The sequence below is a fragment of the Panthera pardus genome, unplaced genomic scaffold (genome assembly GCF_024362965.1).
Source record: "Panthera pardus isolate Hobbes unplaced genomic scaffold, ASM2436296v1 HiC_scaffold_10, whole genome shotgun sequence".
Taxonomy (NCBI): Eukaryota; Metazoa; Chordata; class Mammalia; order Carnivora; family Felidae; genus Panthera; species Panthera pardus.
The window spans coordinates 104366796-104393846 of NW_026526655.1; the positions used below are offsets into that span (position 1 = coordinate 104366796).

Below are 27051 nucleotides of genomic sequence, written 5' to 3' on the forward strand. Positions count from 1 at the left end.
TCACTGCATTCCCTAGGTTATGGTACATTGTTATATTTTTGGCATGGAGTATGTACAGTAGGTGCTCAGTATTATTGTGGAACAATGAATGAGTGACAGTCTTTTTTTTTTTTAATTTGTGGTAAGACATACATAAGATTTAGTATTTTTACCACTTTTAAGTGTAGAGTACAGAGGTATTAAGTGCATTCACACTGTTGTGCAACCACGGCCACCACAGTATGGTGTGTTTTTGTTTTCAATCATCTCAGGATATTTTCTAATTTTCTTTGTAATTTCCTCTTTCACTTACTGATGACTTAGGAGGGTGTTAATTTCAACAAATTTGTGAATTTGCTGGTTCCTCTCTCTATTATTGATCTCTAACTTCATTCTATTATGGTCAGAGAGAGAAAATACTTTGTGTGATTTCATCCTTTTAAATTTGAGTCTTGTTTTATGGCATAACATACGATCTATCCTAGAGAATGTTCCACATGCACTTGAGAACAGTGTTACTATTAGGTACAGTATTCTATATATGTCTGTACCTTAATGATTCAAGAGTCTGTCTGCACCTAGACCAACCAGGTTTAAGAAAAAAAATTCTCCATGATCTAAACCTTAGATTTTTCATGGTATCCCCTACTTTTTAATCTGGCTACATATCCTGTATTTACATATTTAAAAACATCAGGTCTCCCTTTAAAAATAAAAATCTCAGCTCTAGAACCATATTAAGAGTTAGTTTCTAAGAGCAAAACCTATGAAAATGGTAAGCCAAAAAGATATTTGCATGAGAGATTTTTTAAAGAGGCTTCTTGACATGAAATCCCCAGACTTAGGTGAATAAGAAGAGGGGCAAGCATTCGATATGTCATTTGATAGCATGACAGCTGACAGGGCCATCCCAAATTTCTCAAGGGAGCTGGGTTACACCCAGTTGAAAAAAGAAAACCCTATTAAGTACTGGGTATTCAGTGTGAAGACAGAAGTACTGGGTATTCAGGGTGTAAGAAGGCTTGGGATACAGAAGCAGGGAGAGTTTTTCCTGTTACTGCATAAAGTCAAGCTCTAAAGAAGTAACACAGCAGTAGTTTAAAATTTGGCTTTCATTTCAGCAATTTAGAAAAAGCAAGGCCACTTCACATTTGAAACAGCACTTTCCAAGTGATGGTACAAATGCTACTTTCTTTATCCACCCACAAAACCTCTGTAAGTAACTGTTACTCTCACACTATTTTACAGAAGAGGAATCAGATTCAGAAGCAAAGTGACTCCCAGGGTCACCCAGCAAGTATGAAACAGAATCAGGATTCGAACCTTGGCTTCTAACTCCAAATCCAGGGCTATTTCCACCAAGTCACAGCTCCTGCTTCTCATTGTAAAACCCACAGGTCACTGGGTGCTTTAGACATGTACGTATATATACAATTTAGGAAGAAGATCCACAAAGGAAGGATATATCCACCATGCTTATTGTTACCAAACTAAGAGCACAAGAGCCTAAATCAAGAGAACCAACTAGAAACTGGCACAGCACCACGCACTAAGCAAGTGCTCCATCAAGAACAAACAAAGAGGAAGAACCATATGCATTCCCACAAGTAACCCTAGGAGAGTAATCAGCAATCTTTAGTTCAGAGGGTTTAGTATTTCCCACAGATGCTGATGGCAAGCCAAAGGCATGATCAAAAAAGGAAAAAGAGAAAAAAAGGGTAGTACATAACCAGGGGGAAACTAGGTAAAGGATAAACAGAAACTCTGTACTATTCTTTCAACCTCTTGTGAATCTGTAAGTATTTGAAAATGTAAAGAAGAAACAAGTGAAAAGCTACACACAATGTGGACAGGCTCGTGGTGCTCAGTTCCTAAATTCACTAAATACATAGTATGCCAGCCAATCTGCCAGGCTCTGCCTTCAACAAGTTACAGATTCACCAGGGAAAGAAATAAAAGTGAGCACTCTATTCTAACACAGTACATCAAGGTGCTTTCCTGGAAGACTATCTACTTTTCTGACGACTCCCTAGTAAACAGGGGAAAAAAGAAAGACTGCAACAATGAAACAAATGTAAGGGCAAACCTCTGTCTTCAGGGCTGGCATGAAAACACATGCTTTGCTCATTACTCTCACCCTCCAAATCATTTCCCTTGCTTCCATTCCTGGCTCCAGCAAGATTCATACTGAAGACACAGAATCTGATTGACTAGGAAATCTCACATAGTCACAGAGCCTTCAATGATAAGGAGTCTTGTGCTTGCTGAAGATAGAGAACTGAACAGAGGGCTTTAGAGATTCATTTATTCATTGACAAATCAGATGGTATTAGGTTTAACTTCACATCTTTTCAATGCAGTAAAGTGAAGTGGCAAAGAAAGACAATGTGGAACATCAATCAAGCAATGACAAAGACTACTGCAAAGGCTCATAAACAGCTTCCTACCCACCCCACTGAAACCATAGTTCAAGCATACAGACTTTTAAATCTGTACTTTCCACAAAGCTTACACATAAAACTAGGGAAAATTCTCTGTATTTCTCAGGTCAATTAGAACACTGCTATTACTAAAATGATATTTTTACATTCATATTTTACAGATTCAGGGAAAAAATCCACAAGAAAAACATAAAAAGAGATCTGTGCATTAACCATGTTAGTATATACTGAATCATACCTACAGTTTCCAATCCGAGTTGTTACTGCCTCTGTATTTTTCCAACGTGACTTATTCCTACCCATCACTAACATGGTTTTCTCTAAAATATCAGAAGATCTAATCTTCCATTTAAACAAAAAGATCACTTGAGAATGTAACTGTATATAATCACACAAACACACTTTAATATGCTGACGAGAATGAAATCCATAACTATCCAGGACAATTTGGAAAGGTTATCTATCCAAACAGATGTTTTGATCCCACAAGTACAAATCCAAGAATTCACATAAGGAAATAATTTGTCAAGTCCACTGAAATGTGCATACAAAGTTGTTCCTTGTGACTGTTCATGCAAAACTTATGTTTATTTTTTAAGATTTTATTTTTAAGTAATCTCTGTAGCCAACATGGGGCCAAACTCACAACCTCAGGATCAAGAGTCACATGCTCCACCAACTGAGCCAGCCAGGAACCCCCAAGAAAATCTTTTTAAATGAAAATAACCTTAAATGTACAAGAACAAGGAATTAGGAAAGAAATTACCATATATCCAAACAATAGCATACCATACAGTCACTCTATAGTAAAAATATGTTCTTCGTGGCCTAGGAAAATATCTATGGTCAATTTAGTGAAAAAAGCAAGCTAGAGGGGCACCTAGCTGGCGCAGTGAGTAGAGCACGTGACCCTTGATCTCAGAGTCATGAGTTTAAGCCCCATGTTGGGTGTGGAGCTTACTTTAAGAAAAAAAAATTTTTAAGCTTATTTATTTATTTTGAGAGAAAAAAGAAAGCACAAGTGGCAGAGAGGCAGAAAGCAGCAAAGAGAGAAAATCCCCAACAGGCTCTGCACTGTCAGCATAGAGCCTGATGTGGAGCTCGATCCCAGGAACTGTGAGATGCTGACTTGTGCCGAAGTCAGATGTTTAACTGACCGAGCCACCCAGACGCCCCCCAAAAAATTTTTTTCAAGCAAGCTAGAAAATAGCATGTTTATGACATCATGTTTGTTTACAAAATACAAAATAGTCACATTCTGCATGCACAGAGAAAGTATGCAGGGAAACAGCATACCAAGATGTTAACACTCTTTTCTAAAATTAAAATATACTATTTACATAATTTAAAAAGTACATGTTAAAACTAAGAGTGGAACTAAATAATAATAATATAATAATAATAATAGTGGTATTAGTTGCAGAACAATGCTGTAACCCATTCATACATATAAAGGCTTATATATGCACAGAATATATAGAAGACCATCTAAGAAACCAGAAACAGTGGTTGCCTCTGGGAATAGGTTGTGGAAGAATCTGGAGAAAAGGTGGAGGAAGACTTACATTTCACACTCTAGCTGTGCACACATTTTGAACTTTTTGACCATGTACATATTATCTAGTCAAAGGAAATATAAATTTAAAAAAAAATAAAAAGAATGACAATATTCTTTCTAGTTGAACCACAGTTTATACAATAAATACCAAAAAGCTGTTTATAAAGTCAAATTTAATTACCATCATGAAACCACAGGCATCACCAGTTATTACAAGAACTGAGAACTACAGGGACTCCTGGCTGGCTTAGTTGGGAGAGCATGCAACTCTTGATCTCAAGGTCAGGAGTTCAATCCTTACATAGACCTTACTTTAAAAAAAAAAAAACCGGAGGGGTGCCTGGGATGGCTCAGCTCAGCTGGTTAAGCATCTGACTCATTTTGGCTCAGGTCATGATCTCACGGTTCGGTTCATGGGATTGAGCCTTGTGCTGACAGCGGGGAGCCTGCTTGGGATTCTCTCTCCCCCACTTTCCCTCTCGCTTAAAAAAAAGAAAAATTGAAAACTATAAAAAGAGGCAGTTACTCAGCAAATTGCCCACCCATTTCTGGCACTCCTCTCTAGAAGGAGCCTTGGTAACGTGTATAAGGAAACAAAGCTAATTTCTAAACCTCATCCAGCCATGTAATACGTGCAAAGTCAAAAACAGAAAAACAGACGATGAGAATTAGTGTTGGATTGCTTTTTTATCACTGAACTATAGCCACGTTTTAACTGAACAATACATATGACAAAACAGCGTCATATGCTTTTACAAAATTATATTTTTAAGTGTATTAACTACAGGAACTCTCATACTGCAGGCTAGGTTTTTTTTAAACCTCTAAGATGGATAATTTAGCAATATCTCTCAAAATTTTAAAGGTACATAACTTTCAACCCCAAATCTCAACGTATGGGAATTTAGTCATACAAGTGCAAAATAAATTACAGGATTAATCTTTCTAGCATTATTTATAAAAGCAAAAGACTAGAAAAAACTAAATGTTCCTCAATAGATGGCTAAATAAATTATGGCATCCTATTCAGCCATACTCTTCATTTTAAAAAAATGGGGAACACTTTACATGTACTCACACAGAATGATTTCCAAGATACATAAAGTTAAAAAAAAAAAAAAAGGCAAAATACACGGTGGTCTGTAGCAGGATACCATCTGTACAAAATAGGAGGAGAGGAAGGTGTGTCTATACATATGCATTTTTTTTCACATATATATTTAGTACCACTGTTGCTTCCAGGGAAGGGGACTGGGTGGGTGGCAAACAAGAGAAGAGGAAAACTTAATTTTTAAACCATGTGTATATAGTACCTGCTCAAAAAATAAATACTTTATAATTTAAAAAAACTAATGCATTTAACTAGCAGTTCTATTTCTCCTTTCTAGGGAATTTAAACAAGATGAAAAGGACCTTCATACAAAGCCACAACAGATTTAAACTCGCTCATAATAAAAAGGGACACTGGGGCGCCTGGCTGGTTCAGTCACTAGAATGTGCAACTTCTGATCTCAGGGTTGTAAGTTTGGGCCCCACGTTGGGTGTAGAGATTACTTAAAAATAAAATTTTTACGAGTAAAAGAGGGGCACAGACTATCCCCTAGGCATTTTTTAAAAAAATTTTACAGCCAATAATGCATGCAATAAGCTTGTGGCTACAATAAAAATAACATATTTTTAATAATGCCATCACTCTCCAGAAGCAATCTCAATAGCAACCAATTTCCCAAAAGCACAATGTCTAACCCCCGCCCCCCAAAATTCCAAAATTGTATCGCTGATCTGTTGATGATTCAAGTAAAGATCTGAAAATAATCCTGATTTTATGGAGACTTAGGGCTCTCGAAAGATGCTAGTTTTAAACAGTCTTCTCTCAGCAAGGGTGCTTTCTTGGCCATTGTCTGTGGCCACTTCACAAAGTTAGACCATGGCATTAACATGGCCAAGAGTCCGGGTCTTCGCCCCAAGGTCACAAGCTAGGTCCCCAGCCAACAGAGCTCTCATAAATAGAAGGCAACAAGCAGGCCCCAGAGTACCCAACCAGGCATGCGGACCTGGTTCAGGGCCTTACATAACTTTGGGTTAAAACAGGGTAAGGACACACCTCTTCTCCTACCCCCAGATTACGAGCCCTTCCCTCTTCAGTCCTCCCACAGTAGTGCCCTTAACTCAGGAATCCTGTCTCCTTACTTGTCTGACTTCCCTCTTAGGGGTGGAGCTCTTTGGGAACAGGGCTAAGAGCCTTTCTTTCAGGAGCGTCTAGGTGGCTTAGTCGGTTAAGTGACAAATTTTGGTTCAGGTCATGATCTCACGGTTTGTGGGTTCAAGCGCTGCGTCAGGCTCTTTGCTGACAGCTCAGAGCCTGGAGCCTGCTTCAGATTCTGTCTCTGTCTGTCTGTCTGTCTGTCTCTCTCTCTCTCTCTCTCTCTGCCCCTCCCCCTTTTATACGCCTGTGTTCACACGCTCTCTCTTTTTCAAAATTAAACATTAAAAAAATTATTTTAAAAAGAGCCTCTCTCTCAGTCCTGTGGCACAACAGTTAACGTGTGTTGAGCAAAAATTCTGATCAAAGCACATAGTTTGTGCATTCTTTACTAATTACCCAGGATACACCCTAGAATAACTCTCTTAATTAAATGGGAGCAGTTCTCATGAAGGCTCTGTGCTTTCAGGTCCATTTCTCATGAACATCTACTTATATACCCTTTCTGGATCCCCTCCATTCACCTTACCCCACCCCAAAAGAGGTCTACCAATCAAGTGATTGTAAGATGTTCTTTATCTTCCCCAGCTGTCATCCTTTTGTGATTCTGTAAAATCATTACTACATAATTAGGCTAAATACCATTACTTTGTCCAAACAAATGTTCCTTTGGCAATTTCAGACACTTCCTCCAAGTTCTAAAAACCATGAGAGAATGGAAAGTTTTTCCCACCATGTTCACTTTTAAGAATGCAGTCACAGTGGTGCTGGGGGGTCTCAGTCAGTTGAGTGACCAACTTCTTGGTTTTGGCTCAGGTCATGATCTCGCGGTTCGTGGGTTCGAGCCCCAGGTCGGGCTCTATGCTGTCAATGCAGAGCCTGCTTAGGATTCTTTCTCCCTCTCTCTGCCCTTCCCCTGCTTGCAATCTCTCTCTCTCTCAAAATAAACAAATAGACAGAAATCTTTTTTTAAATAATAAAAAAATAAAACCCCAGTCACAGGTCATAGGAAATCTACTTGGCATGCCAACAGGTAAACACAACCGGCATCTGGCTAAAATACCACACCCATTAGCCCAAATCAGTGCACAGAGGGCACCCGGGCACTGAGAACATTTGTTTTTAAAGAGCCACCCCTCTCAGCATGGGATCCCAAGTCTGAAGGGTGATCTATTAAATAACAAAAACACTTCTTGAATCAAATTTTGTGTATAAGGATACAGCTATATACTACCTCTGGCCTTATTTACGAAGAAGTTGGGTCCATCCTTGTGCACACAGATGCATGGCTACAGATTCAGATTCTTACCAGGCCAATTTTGCCAGGGGCAGTTAAGGAAAACAGTCTGCATTATCTTCTTCCTACTCTCCCTGCAATAAACCGTTATTCCAACTAAGGGAGTTCAAGCTCTTCGTGAATCATTTCACTGGTTGACAATTACCTGAAAGCAAGTCAAATACTGGATTTGCTCTGACCTCTCATGTTGTTATGTTGCTTGAAATAGAAAATAAAAGAACAAAATAATTCCTTTTCTGTTTTCACTATTAATAATAAGGAACTGATAAAATAAACAGTGGAAGCCAGTATCTGATACGATGAAAGTGTTTATATAACAAGATACTAAGAGTCAAAACCTAGTAGGAAACAAAACACCGAAGGCCAGCCTTCAAACTGAACCTTCCCTTAGCTGACATCTGGATGGTAGGTTACAAAATGGACTCTTACAGGAGGTCTGATCACTTAGCACAAGTAATATTAGACCCTAAGGAACACTAAAGAGTGTGATGGAAGGAAATCTGATAATACAAATCCAGAAAGATCAGATAATTCTGCACTAGTTAATTTTGGGGATTTCTAGGCAAAAGAGCTTTTTAATGAGATTTAATATTTTTGTTAGAAAAATAATACACACTACTGCAAAACTCCAAATAATTTTTTTAATTTTTTAAATTAAACATTTGTCAAAAATGCAAATCAAGGGGCACTCGGCTTTGGCTCAGTTGGTTGAGTGTCTGACTCTGGCTCAGGTGATCACCTCACGGTTCATGACTTCAAGTCCCACACCAGGCTCACTGCTGTCAGCTCAGAGCCTGCTTCAGATCCTCTGTCCCCCTCTCTCTCTGACACTCCCCGACTCGTGCTCTCTCTCTCTCAAAAATGAATACACATTTTTTAAAAACTGTAAATCAAAATGGCTCAATCTAAATAAATCAGCTAACACTATAAAACTAGATATATAAAAATCACCCCTAAAAGGAGTAAAATTCCGGATACAAAATTTACCATAATCTTAAATAATGAGTTAAAAATTTTCCAGTCATCCATGAAATGAACTCTGTATTATGCAACCTAACTGAGGTTTATCAAAATATCTTATGTCACATACAAAAAAACTCCCAAGGAAGTTTCAAGGCTTAGATGCTATATCAATCCTCACATGTGAAAAAATTGCTTAAAAGGACCTGAATTAAAAACCTTGAAGAACCTTATAATATACTGATTATTGATCTTTCAAGAATTATCCACAATTGGGGGTCTGGGTGGCTTAGTCAGTTAAGCATCCAACTTCAGCTCAGGTCACCAACTCACAGTTCGTGAGTTCAAATCCCGCATCAGGCTCTGTGCTGGTGATGGAGAGCCTGCTTGGGATTCCCTCTCTCTCTCTGCTCCTCCCCTACACTTGCATGATCGTTGTCTCTCAAAATAAATAAACTTTAAAATTAAAAAAAAAAAAAGAATTTTCCATAATTACCTAACTGTATCCACAAAGATCTATATTCAGCTTCACAATTCAGCCAATAAAAGGTAAGGACATCACTTGCATCATTTGCCCAAAACTGGACACTAGAATAATGGGGGCAGGGGGGACAAGAGAGAGGCTGACATGGGTAAACAAAAAAATATATAATATACACCCTACCCTGAAGGTCCTCACAATCTATTTTGAAACACAAACCACAAGCAACTATACAAGGGCATCTGGGTGACTCGGTTAAGTGTCCTAACTCTTGATTTCAGCTCAGGTCATGACCCCACACTTTCATGAGTTCAAGCCCCACATCAGGCTCTGCACTGGAAGCACAAAACCTGCTTGGGATTCTTTCTCTCTCTCTCTCTCTCTCTCTCTCCCCCCTCCTCTTTCTCTGACCCTCCCCAATTTGTGCTGTCTCTATCTCAAAATAAAAAAATAAACTTTGAAAAAAGAAAGTAACTATACAAAATTAGGGGCGCCTGGGTGGTCTAGTCAGTTTAAGTGTCCAACTTTGGCTCAGGTCATGATCTCAGGGTTCATGAATTCGAGCCCTATGTTGGGCTCTGTGCTGACAGGTCAGAGCCCGGACCCTGTTCTGTGTCTCCCTCTCTCCCTGCCCTTCCCCCCTCACACTGTGTCTCTCTCAAAAATAAATAAACATTAAAAAAAAATTTTGAAGTAACTATACAAAATTAAAAGGAACAAAGGGAACTCACATTTATTAAGTGTCTCTCATATGTCAAACAGCAAAGCTGTAACTCACACAAAATATACATGCATCCTGTTTCAAAGGAAGAAAACAGGGTAGGGGTATGGAGTAAGAATGAAGGAGGGTAGGCAGTGAAATCAAATACCTAAAGCAAAATATAAATGCCAGTGAATGACACAGAAAATAAGTAATTAAAACATTTACATCAGTCTTCAACAAATGTTACTCGGACAACTGGATATCCACATGCAAAACAACGAAGTTGGATCCCTACCTCACACCATATAAAAATAATAATAATAACTTTAAATGTATTAACAGCCTGAATGTAAGAGCTAAAACTATAAAATTGTAAAAACATAGGAGTAAATCTTCACAACCTCAGATGATAATGGATTCTTAGCTATGACACCAAAAGCATAAGAGCAAAAGAAACAGATTAGTTGGGTTCCATCAAAATTCAAAACTTTTGTGCATCAAAGAACATTATCAAGAAACATAGGGGCACCTGGGTGGCTCATTCAGTTAAGCGTCCAACTTCAGCTCAGGTCATGATTTCATGGTTCGTGGGTTTGAGCCCCGCATCGGGCTCTGGGCTGACAATGTGGAGCCTGCTTGGGATTCTCTCTCTTCCACTCTCTCAAATCAATAAACGTAAAAAAAAAAAAAAAAAAAAAGATATGGAGAAACTGAAACCCTTGTACATTGCCATTAGGGGTATAAATATACAGTCACTGTGGGAGAGTTCAACAATTCCTCAAAAAGCCAAACGTAGAATTACCACACAACCTAGTATTCTAGTCCTAGGTATATCCCCAAAAGAACTGAGAACAGAGACTCAAACAGAAATTTGTAAGACAAATTTGTAAGACAGCATTATTGACAACAGTCAAAAAGTAGAAACAACTCAAGTTCTATCAACAGATGAGTGGATAAACAAATGTTACTATATACATACAATGGAATATTATTCACCAATTAGAAAGGAATAACATGAATGAACCTTGGAAACATTATGCTAAGTGAATAAGTCATAGGACAGATATTATGATTCCACTTACATGAATTATCTAGACTAGGCATGCCTAGAGTTATCTAGAATTATCTAGACTTGCCTAGTCTACTTAGACTGAAAGTAGATTCTAAATTATCAGAGACTGAGGAAGAGGAAGGAACAGGGATTTATGGCTCAATGGTTATAGGGTTTCTGTTTGGGGTGATGGAAAAGATTTGGAAGGTGACTCTGATGATGGTTGTACAATAGTGTGAATGTAACTAATGCCACTGAATTATAATCTTAAAAATGGTTAAAATGGCATATTTTATGCTATATATATTTTAACCACAATAAAAAATAAATTAAAAAGGTTTATATCATGTCTTTAGTGACCTGGATTGTCCAAGGGTAGATTTCAAATCGGGGAATCAAATCTAAAAGAGACTGTATATCACCTGATCTAACCCTCATGGAAATGCCAGTGCCAACCTGCATCTCTACGTCCTTCCTGACTAGTGAAGAGGCAACTCCAGATGCCACCAGACGCCGGGAGCAGACTTTCTCCCAAGACATCCCCACTGACCTTTCATGAATGAGGAATAGCCTGTGTGCAAAAAACAGAAATAAATGGAAAGGAAGCTGAAGAATCCGAGAACCGACTCTACCACTTTCCAGCTGCATGACTGTGGACAAATTATTCAACTTTTCGAGTAAGTTCCCCCGCTTCCTCTCATTATAAAATGAAGACAGCATCTGTCTTAAATACTGCTGTAAGTGGGGCGCCTGGGTGGCGCAGTCGGTTAAGCGTCCGACTTCAGCCAGGTCACGATCTCGCGGTCCGTGAGTTCGAGCCCCGCGTCAGGCTCTGGGCTGATGGCTTGGAGCCTGGAGCCTGTTTCCGATTCTGTGTCTCCCTCTCTCTCTGCCCCTCCCCCGTTCATGCTCTGTCTCTCTTGGTCCCAAAAATAAATAAAAAACGTTGAAAAAAAAAATTTTTTTAAATAAAAAAATAAATACTGCTGTAAGAAAGGGTGCCTGGGCGGCTCAGTTGGTTAAGTATCTGACTCCAGCTTAGGTCGGAATCTCACGGTTTGTGAGTCTGAGCACCTCATCAGGCTCTCCACTGTCAGTGCAGAACCTGCTTCAGATCCTCTGTCCGCCCCACCCCCCACCTGTTCTCTCTCTCTCTCTCTCAAAACAAATAAATAAACATAAAAAATATTTTTTTTTAATAAATGCTGCTTTAAAAACTGGCAAAAGCATACCTACAAGAAGTTGGGTGTTCAATCCATGGTGGCCATTGCCATTGGGATGCTAGGTCTACCTACCATCCTCGGGCCAACCAAAGCCATGTCCTCATGGCTTGGGTCTGGAAAGCTCTAGGACTTACCAGAACTGAAACAAAACACAGCCACCAGCACCACAAGGAGGCTTCAGAGAAGGAGCTGTTTTTATGCAGTTCAACTACTCTTAGAAAGACTGGCTTATTGTTCCTAGAATGAACCCAGCTACTCTACGTTAGGAAGGACACTGCTACACAATTCATTCTCTCTATACAGCAGGCCTCTGTTAACATGTCTGAGCAACCCTTCATAACAGAGTCTGCCTCTACCCACAGGAAAGACACACTGCGGAGAAACCGAGCAAAAAATTAGCTGGAAGGTAGTCCCGAGGCAGCTCTCAAACTCTGGTGGCTTCAGAATCACTTGGGAAATCTGTGTAAAAAGCAGCTAACTCGCCCCCACCACCAGACATTCTGATTACTAAATATTTCAGGCAGGGCCCTTGAGCATGCGCGCGCGCACACACACACACACACACACACACACACAATGCTTAAAGGTAGGCCACAAAAATGGAATAAGAGTACATTCTGATGTTGACAAATAGACTATTCTGTCCCACAAAGCAAAGGCTGCATTTTCCTCCACATCGATCTGGAAATGCAATAGCTGTAGCCACACAGGACAGGAGTGAAAACTAAGCAAGTAAGACAGAGCACCTGCAGGTAATGTCCAATACAAATTGCATACAGTTGGTTCATATAAAAGCCCATCATTATTCCTTGCTCTTTTTTAAAATAAATGAAAAATAAAAATAATGTACGATTCCACGTCTCTCACTGTAACAACAACAAAAAAAAACATTTAAAATATATTGCCAGAAGTTGGTAAAATTTCTGTGAAAGTGATACATTCTTAGGGTGCTGGGAAAATTATTAACTGGTACAACTTTGTGGTCAGCAATCAGGCAGTATGTATCAAAAGTCACCCAATAATCTCACTTCTTTGAATTTATCCTAAGGAAACAACACCAAAGAAGCAAACTATGTGCAAAAACACAGTCACCATTACAGTATATGTAATTTAAAGAAAGGGGGTGAGCCTGGCTGGCTCAGTTAGAAGAGCACGCAACTCTTGATCTCAGGGCCATGAGTTCAAGCCCCAAGCTGGGTGTAGAGATTACTCAAATAAATAAATAAACTCTAAAATATATATATATATATATATATATATATACATATGTATACATATATATACATATATATATTTTTATATATATATATTATATATATATTTTTTATATTTTTATATATATTTTATATATTTTATATATATATTATATATTTTTATATATATTTTTATATATATATGTATATATATGTATACATATGTATACATATGTATATATATACACACACACACATACACCTACTTGTCAAGAATCCCAGTTTACCAAAATTCGCCATGTCAACTCATATATGACAAAGCTATTAAAAATTTAAATGATGCATAATATGTCATTACACAGAAAGTATTCACAAAACATGCAAAACCTAACATTACTTACTGAAAAGTACAAACATACAGACAGGGTGATACATTAAGCAATGATACCTTGTGTTAGGATGGTTTGATGTGGCTTTTCCCCTCTGGTCCCTCAAGTTTCTGTGCTATCGCTATATTATTATAATAAGACTATAAATAAATTTAACTGATTCCGCTTGGAAAGTTAATAGGGTAACACTTACAGAGACAGGTGCAAAGTGGATTCGGCTATCCTGAAGAAACATAAACTCACCCAAATGTGCCAGAGTAAAAGACAGCTACAAGGCCAGTTCTGGGTGTTTTTCACAAAACAATCAACCTTCCCAGATACATGTTAACTATTAAACCTTGAATTTACATTTTTTTAAAAGCAAGTATAAACACACTAAAACTCAGGAGGGAACCTGGTTTGGCAGCTTATTGACATGGCAAAAAGATCAGAGGATTTCATGAACCATAACTTCAGTAAGTCAACAAAATTATGTAGCTAAGAGGCAGCTGACAAGAAAAGAACACTTAAGTTTGGAAACAGAAGGTCCTGCTCTCATCCCAGCTCTATCTCGGACTGGGATTTAACCTGCAGGTCTTAGTTTCTCATTTGTAAATTGAGAAGATAGCAACATTATCTTCCCCGTCTACCTAACAGGATTCTGAAGGGAGCAAAGAAGATTATGAATGCAAAAGTGATTTAAAAATCGAGGGGTTTTTCCCTTAAATCTGGCTATTATTTATTATTATGAAGACACTCACATACACGTAGCTACCAAAACAGGCAACACTGTTTAGAAGGATACATTTCACACTGATAAGTGAATACGCCTCCTAGGGGGCCTGAGGTCTGGGGCCAAGCCTTTCCCTTATCTGCATTGTTTGTATCTGTCAGGAGCATCTACTCATCTATTACTTGGGGGGATTTTTCTAATTTGTAAGAGCAAACGCAATCACTGACAAAATTAACATAAAGCGCAAGGTTTTCATTAGGGTTTTGTTTTAAAGACTCACCAGGGGACTGTTAGAACTGTGTCTACCCAGGCCTCGTAGGCTTAACTGACCAAAAATCTCTGGGTAGATGGGGAATAAATAAGGTCAGACCATTTGTATTTTAACAAGCTCCTCAAATGACTCTGGTGACTTGATTAGTGCTATGTATGCTACCTTGTCATTAATATTATCAACTCCTACCACAAATACATAGTGGGAATACCATGTATATAGCCACTTACTATATGCCAATCACTATTCTCAGCACTTGACATATCTCATTTAATCCTTACAACCCTGTAAGTAGATATTACTTTTTTTTTTTAAATTTTTTTTTAACGTTTATTTATTTTTGGGACAGAGAGAGACAGAGCATGAACAGGGGAGGGGCAGAGAGAGAGGGAGACACAGAATCGGAAGCAGGCTCCAGGCTCTGAGCTGTCAGCACAGAGCCCGACGCGGGGCTCGAACTCACGGACCGCGAGATCGTGACCTGAGCTGAAGTCGGACGCTTAACCGACTGAGCCACCCAGGCGCCCCAGTAGATATTACTTTTAACACTGCCTTCCCTTCCCCTCACATTTGTTTTATAGGTGAATTCATTAAAACATGAAGAGATGATTTAACAGGCCCACGGCCCAAAGTCATAGGGCTAGCAAGTGGCACAGTCAGAATGTACAACAAAGTCTGAACCCTTGATACAGCTCCTAACCTAAGACAACAGCTGTATGCTCTGGTCAGGTCACAGCAAGTTGTTTCATTTCAGACACTGCATTTAAAGGACACTAATGGGGGTGCCCGGGTGGCTCAGTCAGTTAGGCGATGGACTCTTGATTTCAGCTCAGGTCATGATCTGGAGGTTTGTGAGATGGAACCCCGCCCTGGGCTCTGCGCTGACAGGGCAGAAATGCTTGGGATTCTCTCTCTTTCTCTTTCCTTCTCTGTCTTGTCCCTCCCCGCTCACTTCTCACACTCACACTCTCTCTCAAAATAAATAAATAAACTTTAGAAAGAAAGAAAGAACACTAACAAAACAGAATTGCCTAAAGAAAGATGGGGAAATCTGATTAAACCATGAGGGGACGGGGCACCTGGCTGGCTCAGTCTGTAGAGCATGAGACTCTTGATCTAGGGCTTGTGAGTTCCAGACCCATACTGGGTGTAGAGATACTTTAAAAAAATAAAACCTTGAAAGAAAAAAAAAAATAAAAACAACACAGGAGGGGACAAAGGATCTAGGGCAGGGTTATTTATTTACTTACTTACAGCCTAAGTGGCATCAATGTGTAACATTTTGTCTGTCTTCCTTATTAGACTGTGAGCGTTTGAAATGTGGGGACCACGCAGTCTTTTCAACTGTACCCCGTGGTACCGAGCTAAAGAAAGGGTTTAATAAATTAATTCACCAATAAATCTAGAGAAGGCTTGATGACTGTCCTAGGAAATGAAAAGCTATTACGTGTATTACATGGAGAAGAAACAGACTTAATACATGTTGCTTCAGGGTTATGCCCAAGAAAAACAGGCAACAGGGAAGGGGCAGATTCTGGAACGGTCTCAACTAGCTTTCTAGCAACCAAGACCTGTCCAGGAACAGAAAAGCAGATTTGCAGGGTAAGACTGAGGACCAGAATACAGTAGACAAAAGGTAGGAGAATGGTCAATGGAGCCTCTAAGAACTCTGCCCAAACTCAAATTCTACTATTCTAAGTTATCTTTCATATTTCATACATTAACCATGACTAGCTACACAAGTCCCTAGTTACACAAGTCCTGGTAGTTAAGTACAGAGGATACCACAGTGTTCTACAAACTTCCAGGGCCCTCAAGGATCTAGAGGAGACTAAAAGCAGAGGCGTGAATCTTCCAAAGAGGAAGGTAGTGGATAAAACAGGAATCAGCAAGGAGTGAGGAGATTTCCAGGCAGGAAACAAGAGGGAAGTCAACACAGGCATTATGAAAGAAAGGCCGTCATCTGAGCCACAACTTTAGGGACCCATGGGGGGAGGTGGATTGGGGCTGCCACAACAATCTGGGGAAGAAAAGCATTCAGTATGGCAGTAATGGTCTGAGCACAGAGTAGGCAGGAAAGCCCTGGGGCAATGAAGACCTACCAGAAATAGTAAACTCCGGAGCTTAAAAAGAAAAGGCCTTTAGAGGTCATTTAGTCAAACACACACACATTTTATGGATGTTGCCCTGATCGCACTGGGTTAAGAAAAATTCATTTACAGGGTGCCTGGGTGGCTCAGTTGGTTGAGCATCCGACTTCGACTCAGGTCATGATCTCACAGCTTGTGGGATCCAGCCCCACATCGGGCTCTGTGCTGACAGCCCACAGCCTGAAGCCTGCTTTGGATTCTTTGTCTCTCTCTCTCTCTCTCTGCCCCTTCCCTGCTCATGCTCTGTCTCACTTTGCCTCTCAAAAATAATAAATAAACATTACAAAAAAAAAAAGGTTCATTTACTTTCTTCTATTACATTTTACAAACCAAAAACTCTATCATCAATGACTTGTTCTTTGCTTAGTTTTGTGTTGGGTTTTTTGTTTGTTTTTTTTTTTAAGACTAATAGATCCTTCTCTTATTTTTTAGGAAATCTTTTAGATGATTCTGTTTTTCTTGCAGTTGTTAAAACTTCCAGTTTTAATAACTCAGCTCTAATATTTACAATCCCTTAAATGGTCATAATATTTGCTAATAGTACTAAATTAAAAGTATACTCTAAGAACTATGATTTTATAAAGAGGATTGTTAAGAAGAAACGGAGTCTCAAAGATAAATTTAAGTCTCAGATCCAAGAAACTATCTCTCACTCAACTTATAAATTGTGAGACTGAGCCACTCAAGAAAATAGAGTTAACAGACTACTGAAGCAAAAAAATCTAAATCCAAACCAATGAACGAAACCTAACACATATGAACAATAAACTTAACGTTCTTCTGGCCAATCATTTCTCAACATCCCTGTCAAACTATTTTAAGGATCTGAAATCTTGCTCTATAAAAAGTAAGTTCCCATCATCCGAACTACACTTAAGAGATTCTATCACAGTGGTTACTGAAGCATAAACACCAAGCTTCAGATTTTTGCTTCCCATTAGCACAAAAAATGCTTGCCTCTTTTACATAAGATTGAGTCTGTGGCCAAAATCCTGACTTACAAGGAGATCCAGGTTTTCAGTTCCAACACTAATTTAAGGTGTAAGGTTAGCAAAGGCCTTTTCTCTATTTACCACTTAGATTGTAACATGGAGATACAATATTTGACACCTCCACCACCAACTGCCACTTCAAAGGATTTCTGACTTTGGTTACTTTAGTCGAGAAGATATAAAGCTAGGGTTGAAAGCTCTTCGGTAAAAATTAAAACTTAAAATTCAGAAACAGTGCTGCACGTTAGCTGATAAACTATAAATTACAGAAACAGATTTTTTAAAAAAAAGTGCAACTGCATGATTTTACAAAAATGAGTAAGTCAGCGGCTCACAAAAATTTAAATCTTTCTTAGCAAATGGAGAAGATACACAATATTCAGTAACTCTGGGACATTGTGGTTTTGTTTTTATCTATAAGGTCTCTGCATCAATGTTACTATTCTCCCAACTCCCTTTGAGTAAAAGGAGCCCACTGTCCAGGATCCCTCTTACCAAGAGTTCAGTAAATGTCACAAATAATAATAGAAATAAAAGCAACAATCTCTAAAGCTAGAATTTATACCGGACTGTGGCACCAGAATAGGGGACAAGGCACATGGCAGCCTGCAACTATTTCTCCCTTCTGACTCTTCTGCATCACTGCCTCCCAAAGGAATAGAGAATCCGAATCTCTCACTGCCACATCTACAAATTAAAGTATCACGATTAAAGAGCTCGCAGGTTCTACGAACGGTCACTATTTAATCATCGAACCCCGCAACAGAGAAATTCATCCCGATGCAACAAAACATGCTTCAAGGATCTACCTAGTTTTTTTTTTTTTTTTAATCTTAGAAATAAACACAACTATTTTAATAACATTATGTAATAAGTTAGACCCTGGAAAACCCCATATTCATCTGAGCGGCTCGAAAAATGGAAAGCAAAATTCGATTAGCTCCATTGTACCCAACCAGGCTAACGTGCACTCCTCTTCGTCAGAGCGGCTCTGCCAATACCAAAGAACAACAAAGGCAAGTTGAGGAGGCTGCACAAGGCTTAACTCAGCACTTGTCCGCTTTCCCAGCTTCGGAAAGAAGCTCTCTGCGGGCCTCAGGGACCAAGGGACCCTCTGCATCCCGCCCGGTCCCCGGCTCGGCTCGGCGCCGCTCGCTCAGCTTTTGTCTAGCCCGGCTGGGAGCCCCGGCCGCCCGCCTCCCCGGCACCCCTTCCCTCTGGATCTTTCTCCACACCCATCACTCGCCGATGACTAGTTGTTATGGGTTTCTCTCCCTCGCCCCCTCCCCTCGCAATCCCGGGCTCTTTTCAAACGCGACTGGCTGTTCGCTGGCTTCTCCCACCGGGCCGGTAAGACTCGGGTCAGGAAGGGGGCCCGGGGTGGGGTCTGGGAGAGGAAAAGAGAGAGGGGCACACAAAGCCAGGCTGACCCCACAGTCGCCCCCTCCTCCCTCTGCAAAGCAGCCTGGGATCAGCGACCTACCGGTGGGATAAACAACCCACCCTCCCATCCCGCTCCCCGCCCGGCTCCCACCTAAGGGCCGCCCCCTCCCCCCAAAGTGCACCCAAGAGCCGATGACAGCGCTGGACATCGCCCTCACCCAGACCCGGCGTCTGCTACCGCAAGGCGAAGGGGCAAGGGCCTCGGAGGGCTGGATCTAAATCTCCTCTCCCCAACCGGGTACTTACAGCCGTATTATTCGCTACTGTTGCCGCTGCGGACCAGACAGCCGCCGCCTTCTCCTCCACCCCAATGAGGTTAAGCGCTTGGTGCGGGGATTAAAAAAAAAAAAAAAAAAAAAAAAAATAGAAGCCGAGAGCGCCTGCGCAGTGCAGTCTCCCTTTTACCGCCACCGACCCGGCTGGACCATAGAGAATGTAAACCGAGACCAGAGAGGCGGCTGCTCTCTATGGTAACGCCCCGCGCAGGCGCCAGCCGGCCTGTACTGGGCTTCTGGAGCTGCAAGTCCCAGGAGCTTTTGCCTCCTCCGAGAACGTCAGTTGACCCCGATAGGGACCCGTAGAATAAAGGTTCTTTAAGGGAAGGACGGCGAAGGTGCTGCGAAATTGCGGCGAAACTCAGGCTAGGCCAGGAGGGTCGGATGCAGTGGCCACGGCGACAAGGCACCACAAAGCAGGGAGTGTAGTGAATAGAGCTGAGGGGGGAGTCGCGAAAGCCTGGATAAAAGTCATCTGGCCGGGACTTCCTGCGGTCGGGGTCTAATACCTGAAGGAAACGAGCTTTCACTTCTGGGTTACGCGCGTCCCGCCCGACCGTCGGGCGACTCAGATGAAGGAAATTGGGCCCTGTGACTTTCCGTACCCGGGCTTGCGTTGGTTCCCCCTTCCCTTTTCGACAGGGCGCGGACACTTGAGCCGGAAGCACAACTTTTTAACGGTTCTCTGGCGTTCTTGAAGCGAAATCGGCCCGGTTGAGGCCTCGGAGACTCGAGACGGCCAGCCACAACCCCTTTTTTACGTGAGCGCCTGAACAAATAACGCTGCCTCTGACCTCCCTCTCGCGTGACTTTCGGCTGACACGTGAGAAGGTGTTTCGGAGGGTACAAAGCTGTGCAAATGATAGGGCTGCCATTAAGGATCCTGCAGGACCCAGTTTTGCGGCGTCGAACCCCTATGTTCGCAGGTAATTTGACACTGAGAGCTTGTGTGTGAAATTAACACACTGCCTCAACGAGATCACCCCGTGGGAGTGGGAGTTGACTTTCCTCCCCTCTCGATGTCCAGTGCGTTGAGTTTTCACCGGGAGCTCTTGAATGCCGAGCTCCGCGGTGGTGGAGTGTTCTGTGTTAGAAGACGGGTGCGGGAGAACGGTGAGGTAACGCCCCTGATGCTCAGGGCTTAAATGTAAAGGGTCGGCGAGACTAAGCGGAAACAAAGGCACGTGTTCGCTCCTGTGTGCAGTGCGGGAAAGAAGAAGGACCGTGGTCTGAAGGTGTAAGTAAGGATACCTGGAGGATGTGACTCCTGGTTGCATCTAGAAGAACTAGCATCTTTGGGGGCGAAAGCACCGCCCAAATGGATGGGTGTTGATGAAAGCATTCCGGAGAGGAAACTCCTTGGAGCGAAGGCTGAAAAGGGAGTGTTTTACTGGGAGTACAATGAAGGCAGCAGTCTAACTGAAAGGCGGTAGTGGGGGATACAGGGAAAGAGTGGAAAGTAAGGTTTGAAAAATAGGATGGGGGGGGGGCGTCTGGGTGGCTCAGTGGTTTAAACGTCCGACTTTGGCTCAGGTCATGATCTCACAGTTCCTGGGTTGGAGCCCCGCATCGGGCTCCGTGCTGACAGCTCAGAGCCTGGAGCCTGTTTCGGATTCTGTGTCTCCCTCTCTCTCTCTGCCCCTCCCCCGTTCATGCTCTGTCTCTCTCTGTCTCAAAAATAAATAAACATTAAAAAAAAATTAAAAAAAAAAAAAGAAAAATAGGATGGGGAATTTTTTTTAACTTTTAATTATGGGAAGGTACACATAACAAAATTTACCGTTTTAACCACTCTTAAACTGCGCAGATCAATGACGTACCATCGCATTGCTGTGCAACCATCTCCAGAACTCCTTTCATCTTATAAAACTGGAATTCTGTACCTTTTAAACAGCTCCTCAATCCCCACTCCCCCAAGTCCTGGCAACCACCAGTCTACCATATGTCTCTGAACTTGACCCCTCAAATACCTCATATAAGTGGAATCATACAGTATTTGTCTCTTTGTGACTGGCTTATTTCACTCAGCATAAATGTCAAGGCGCTTCCATGTTGTAACATGTGTCAGAATTTCCTTCCTTTTTAAGGCCGAATTCTCTTCCATTGTGTGTATATACCAGGATGGTTACGTGGGTTACCAACATCTTTTGATTATGGCGAAGAATGCTGCTGTGAACGTGGGTGTGCAAATATCTCTGAGACCCTGCTTTCAGTAAGATGGGGAAGACTTAGAAACTAAGTAGAGAAAGCCATCAAAAAGAACTGTTTTAGAAAGTGACCCTGGCGGTAGAAGCTCAATACATACCCTATTTATGCAGAGCATTTACGGAGATCTCCCAGGCATTGTCCTACTTTATGTAAAGTACTGGTATGCCATTGAATCCATCAAAATAAACATGACCTGCTTGTTAGTCACCACATTTGCCAGTGAGAAAATCAAGGCTCTGGGTTACAAATGGGCTGTGGAGAGACTCACCAACCACACATACACACAAATGATTAGGAAACAAAATTCCCATGGGAGCTGGGCACCCTTGGGCACTGACTACTCACTGATTTGGACATGGGAATGAAAGAAAACAATTCAGTTGTTAAGAAGAAAGAACAGGGGACATCAAGAACTATCACTCAAATTACTGGTATGTGTAAGGGCTTAACACAGCAAAACTGCATCATCCAAGGTCCCTAAAAGAACTCAGAGGTTTGATTCCAGGTATGTTCGTGGCCTTTAAAAAAAAAAAAAAATCCCAGGTAAGTATATCTTTGCATGTACTGGAGAAATTAATAAGACCTATCATGTCTACTCAACATTTCATCTTTCATTTTACATTCTCAAAAATCCTATGGATCATTCAAAGCAATGATCTATTTGGCAGCTGAGGAAATTAATGGCCAGAAAGGAAAAATGATTTGCCCTATGCCACCTGGCTGCTTAGTACCAAGGCTGCAACTAAAATGTGAACGTTTCTGCTTTGATCACCCTTGCAGAGATAGATAGCATAGTCTTGAGTGAGTGGATAGTGTTTCTATTCAATCAGTCTCATCTTCCTCAGAGATACATACGCAAACTTAAGAAGCTAGCGCCAGTTAAACAATGAAGCAGAGAATATAAGTGCATTTTAAGTAGCATTCATACACTCAAAAATACTGGGTACCAACTATGTGCCAAACACTTAGCAAAGCAGGGGGAAAGAATCCCTGTACTTAGATAGAAAATAAAGTAGTAAGTAAAATATAAACTATGTCAGGTACGGTAAGTATTATGGGGGGAAAATGAAGCAGTAAAGGAGAAATAATGAGTGCTAAGGAAGGGAAAGAGATTTCTTTTTAAATAGGCCTGGGGGGGGGGGGGCGGGGAGAGGCACTGAGAAACCAACTCTAAGCACTGATCTGAAGGAGGAAGGGAGCAAGAAATGTCCTTTATCTGGGAGAACATTCCAGGTAGTAAGAATGGCAAGTGCAGAAATTCTGAGCCTCCAGAAAGATGTCTACTACATTCTAAGAGCAGAAAGGAGGTCAGAGCAAAAGAAGCAGAGTGTGGGAGGGGAAAAGTAGGAAATGAAGTCAGAGGTGACAGGATGCCAAGTTGTGTAGGGATTTACAGGGTATTGTAAGAATTTGGGCTTCTACTGAGAGGGAAAACCATTGAAAGATTTTGAGAAGTAAAATGACTAATATTTTTAAAGATCACTTTAGCTTCAATTTTGAGAATATTCTGTTGGGGAGTAAGGGAGTTTTGAGAATAGATTATAGGGAAGCGAGAGGGACAATTTAGAAGGCCATTGCAATTCTGCAAATGAGAGACAATGGTGGCTTGGGAAAAGTGCAAGCAGTAGATTGATGAGGTGTCTGGGTATAATCAGACAGGATGGCACCCAGGATTTGAGTTGATTGATACACGGTATAAGCAAAAGGAATTAGGGGGCTCCAAGATTTTTGGACTGAGCAATTTAAAGAATAGAGTTGTCATTTACTGAAATGGCAAAGCCTGGGATGGGCAGGTTGGGAATTGAAAGCGCTACGAAATTCAGGATGGGAGACGTTAAGTTTGAAATGCTTATTACCATATGAAAATATCAAGGCAGATATTTGAGTCTGGAGTTGAGAAGAAAAGTCTAGGCTGGATTTGGGAGACACTGGCATGTAGAGAGTTTTAAAAGCCATGAGATCATCTGGACAAAAAGCGTAGACAAAAATTTGTAAGAGTTATCTAAAGACTGAGCCCTGAAGCATTCCATTCTAGCATTTAGGGATTGAGACAGTAATGAAACTAGCAAAGGAGATAGAAAGGGCAGCCACTGAAGTAAGGGGAAACCAAGAAAGTAAACTGGGAAGAGCAACCAAGTCAATTGCTAATGGGCTAGAATTGACTGTTGGCCACAATATTGGAGTGGTGAGGATGGAAGCCTGATTGGAACGGGTTCAAAAAAGAATGGTGGGAACAGAACTGGAAAGAAGGGGGAGAGATCATTTGGAGGAGGAGTTTGATTGTAAGGGTAGGGAAGCAGAAAAGGGGAGTGATACTTTTAAGGGACAGGTGGGCCAAAAGAACTTATTATTTCATCCAAAATATTTTAGTATTCCTAAAAGATAAGATTCTTTTTAATTTTTTTTAAATGTTTATTTTAAGAAGAGCGCATGAGCAGGAGAGGGACAGAGAGAGGAGAGATTCCCAAGCAGCCTTTGCACTCAGTGCACAGCCAAATGTGGGGCCTGAACTCACCAACCTTGAGAGCATGACCTGAGGTGAAATCAAGAGTTGGGACACTCCAGGGACGCCTGGGTGCCTCAGTTGGTTAAGCAGTGAACTTCTGCTCAGATTGTGATCTTGCAGCTGGTAGGTTCAAGCCCCATGTCGGGCTCTGTGCTGACAGTTCAGAGCCTGGAATCGGCTTTGGATTCTGTCTCCCTCTCTGCCCTTCCCCCACTCGTCTCTCTCTCTCTCTCTCTCTCTCTCTCTCTCTCTCTCTCTCTGTCTCTGTCAAAAATAAATAAACATTAAAAAAAATAAAAAGAGTTGGACACAACCGACTGAGCCACCCAGGTGCCCCAGGATTCTTTTTTAAATATAACCTCTCCGTTGTTAGTACAGAGCCTGCTTCAGATTCTCTGTCCCCACCCCCCCTGCCCCTCGCAGGCTTGTGCTCTCTCTCTCTCTCAAAAATAAATAAACATTAAATTTTTTTTAAATATAACCTCAATACCACCATCACACCTAAAAATTTAATAATACCTAGTCTCATGATCTACCTGGTCAATCTTCAGATTTCCCGAATTGCCTCATAATTTTTTTTGCTATAAGGTTTATTGAGATATAATTCATATACTATATAATTCATCCACTTAAAGTATATAATTCTAGGGCACCCTGGGTGGCTCAGTCGGTTAAGCATCCAACTTCAGCTCAGGTCAGGATCTCACAGTTCATGGGTTCCAGTCCCATATCAGGCTCTGTGCTGACAGCTCAAAGCCTGGAGCCTGCTTCAGTTTCTGTGTCTCCCTCTCTCTCTGCCCCTCCCTCACTTGCATTCTGCCTCAAAAATAAACTAAAAAATTTTTTACATGTAGCTTTCCAGTTGTCCCGCCATCATTTGTTGAAAAACCTATTCTTTCTCCATTGCCCTGCCTGGGCACCCTTGTCCAAAACCAATGGACTATAAATATATGGGTTTATTTTTGGACTCTAAATCTATTTTCCATCAATGTATATGTCTATTTTTATGCCAGTACACACTGTTTCAATTACTATAGCGTTGTAGTTTATGAAATTGGGCAATGTGAGTCCTCCAACTTTGTTTTTCTTTTCCAGTTGTTTTGGCTATTTAGAACTCTTTGAAATTCCATATGAATTTTCCAATCAGTTTGTCCATTTCTGCAAAAAAAAAAAAAAATTTGGTTGTGATTTTGGTAGGAATTTACTGAATCTGTAACAACAATCAATTTGAAGATTGTTGCCATCTTAATAATATGAAGTCTTTTGGTTCAAGACCATAGAATGCCTTTCCATTCATTTAGATCTTTAATTGCTTTCAACAATGTTTTGTAGTTTTCCTAGTATAAGTTTTACATTTCGTTTATTAAAACTATTCCTGTATATTTTCTTTTTGATATAATTGTAAATGGAATTATCCATTTCATTTTCAGATTATTCATTGCAAGTGTATAGAAATACAATTAATTTTTGTATATTGATCTTGTATCTCGCAACCTTGCCAAACTCATTGATTATTAGTGAATTCCTGAGCATTTTCTGTATACAAAATCATGTCATCTGCAAATACAGATTGTTTTTCCTTCTTCCTTTCCAGTCTGCATCCCTTTTATTTCATTTTCTTCACTGATTTTTTTCCAGCTAGAACCTCTAATACAATGTTGAAAAGAAGTGGTGAGAGTGGACATCCTTGTCCCTGATCTTGGGAAAGCATTCAGTTTTTTACCATTAAATATGATGTTAGCTGTGCGTTTTTCATATATGGTCCTTTTTTTTTTCCTTTTTTTTTTTTTTAAGTGTATTTGTTTTTGAGAGAGAGAGAGCATGTGCGAGGCAGAGGAGAGGCAGAGAGAGGGAGATAAATCTTTGCTATGCTGTCAGCAAAGAGCCTGATGTGGGGCTTGAACTCATGAACCACAAGATCATGACCTGAGCCAAAGTCAGATGCTTAGCTGACTGAGCCACAGAGGCACCCCAACATCCATTCTTTCTTAAACGTCTTGTAGAATTCACCAGTGAAGCCATCTGGGCCTTGGATTTTCTTTGTGGGTAGTTTTGTTTTATTTTGCTTTGTTCTTTTCTTACTAATCTCTTGTTATAGATCTGTTCAGGTTTTCTGTTTCTTTTTTTTGTAAGATAATTTATTGTCAAATTGGGTTCCATACAACACCCAGTGCTCATCCCAACAAGTGCCCTCCTCAATGCCTATCACCCACTTTCCCCTCTCCCCCACCCCCCCCCCATCCACCCTCAGTTTGTTCTCAGTATATGTGCTGCCGAAGCGAGTGCTCTGTTTGTTCTCAGTATCCAAGAGTGTCTTATGGTTTGCCTCCCTCCCTCTCTGTAACTTTTTTTTTCCCTTCCCCTCCCCCATGGTCTTCTGTTAAGTTTCTCAAGATCCACATATGAGTGAAAACATACGGTATCTGTCTTTCTCTGACTTATTTCCCTTAGCATAATACCCTCCAATTCCATCCACGTTGCTGCAATTGGCCAGATTTCATTCTTTCTTATTGCCAAGTAGTATTCCATTGTATATATAAACCACATCTTTATCCATTCGTCAGTTGGTGGACATTTAGGCTCTTTGCATAATTTGGCTATTGTTGAAAGCGCTGCTCTAAACATTGGGGTACACGTGCCCGTATGCATCAGCACTCCTGTATCCCTTGAATAAATTCCTAGCAGTGCTATTGCCGGGTCGTAGGGTAGTTCTGTTTTTAATATCTTGGGGAACCTCCGCACTATTTTCCATAGCAGCTGCACCAGTTTGCATTCCCACCAACAGGGCAAGAGAGTTCCTTTCTGTTTCTTCTTGAGTCAATTTCAGTACTTTGTGTCTGTCTATGAATGAATCCACTTCATTTAAGTTGTCTTATTTGTTGGCATTCAATTGTTCAGACTGTTACAATCTTTTTTTATTTCTGTAAGTTTGGTATTAATGTACCTGTCTTATAATTATTTATTATATCAGGATCCAAATACCAATACATGTCATTTAAGTTATTTCTCTCTTAGG

General features: G+C 40.8%; 1 protein-coding gene across 27 annotated transcripts in view; it reads right to left on the reverse strand.

Moving 5' to 3' along the window:
- Positions 1-19411, reverse strand: part of CLASP1 (cytoplasmic linker associated protein 1) — a 271145-nt gene extending 251734 nt beyond the window's left edge. For all 27 annotated transcript variants that reach the window (XM_053909860.1, XM_053909828.1, XM_053909856.1 and 24 more), the window contains exon 1: positions 19293-19411. The gene's annotated coding sequence lies outside the window, so the exon portion shown is untranslated. The remainder of the gene's footprint in view (positions 1-19292) is intronic.
- Between the last annotated feature and the right edge of the window lie 7640 nt (positions 19412-27051).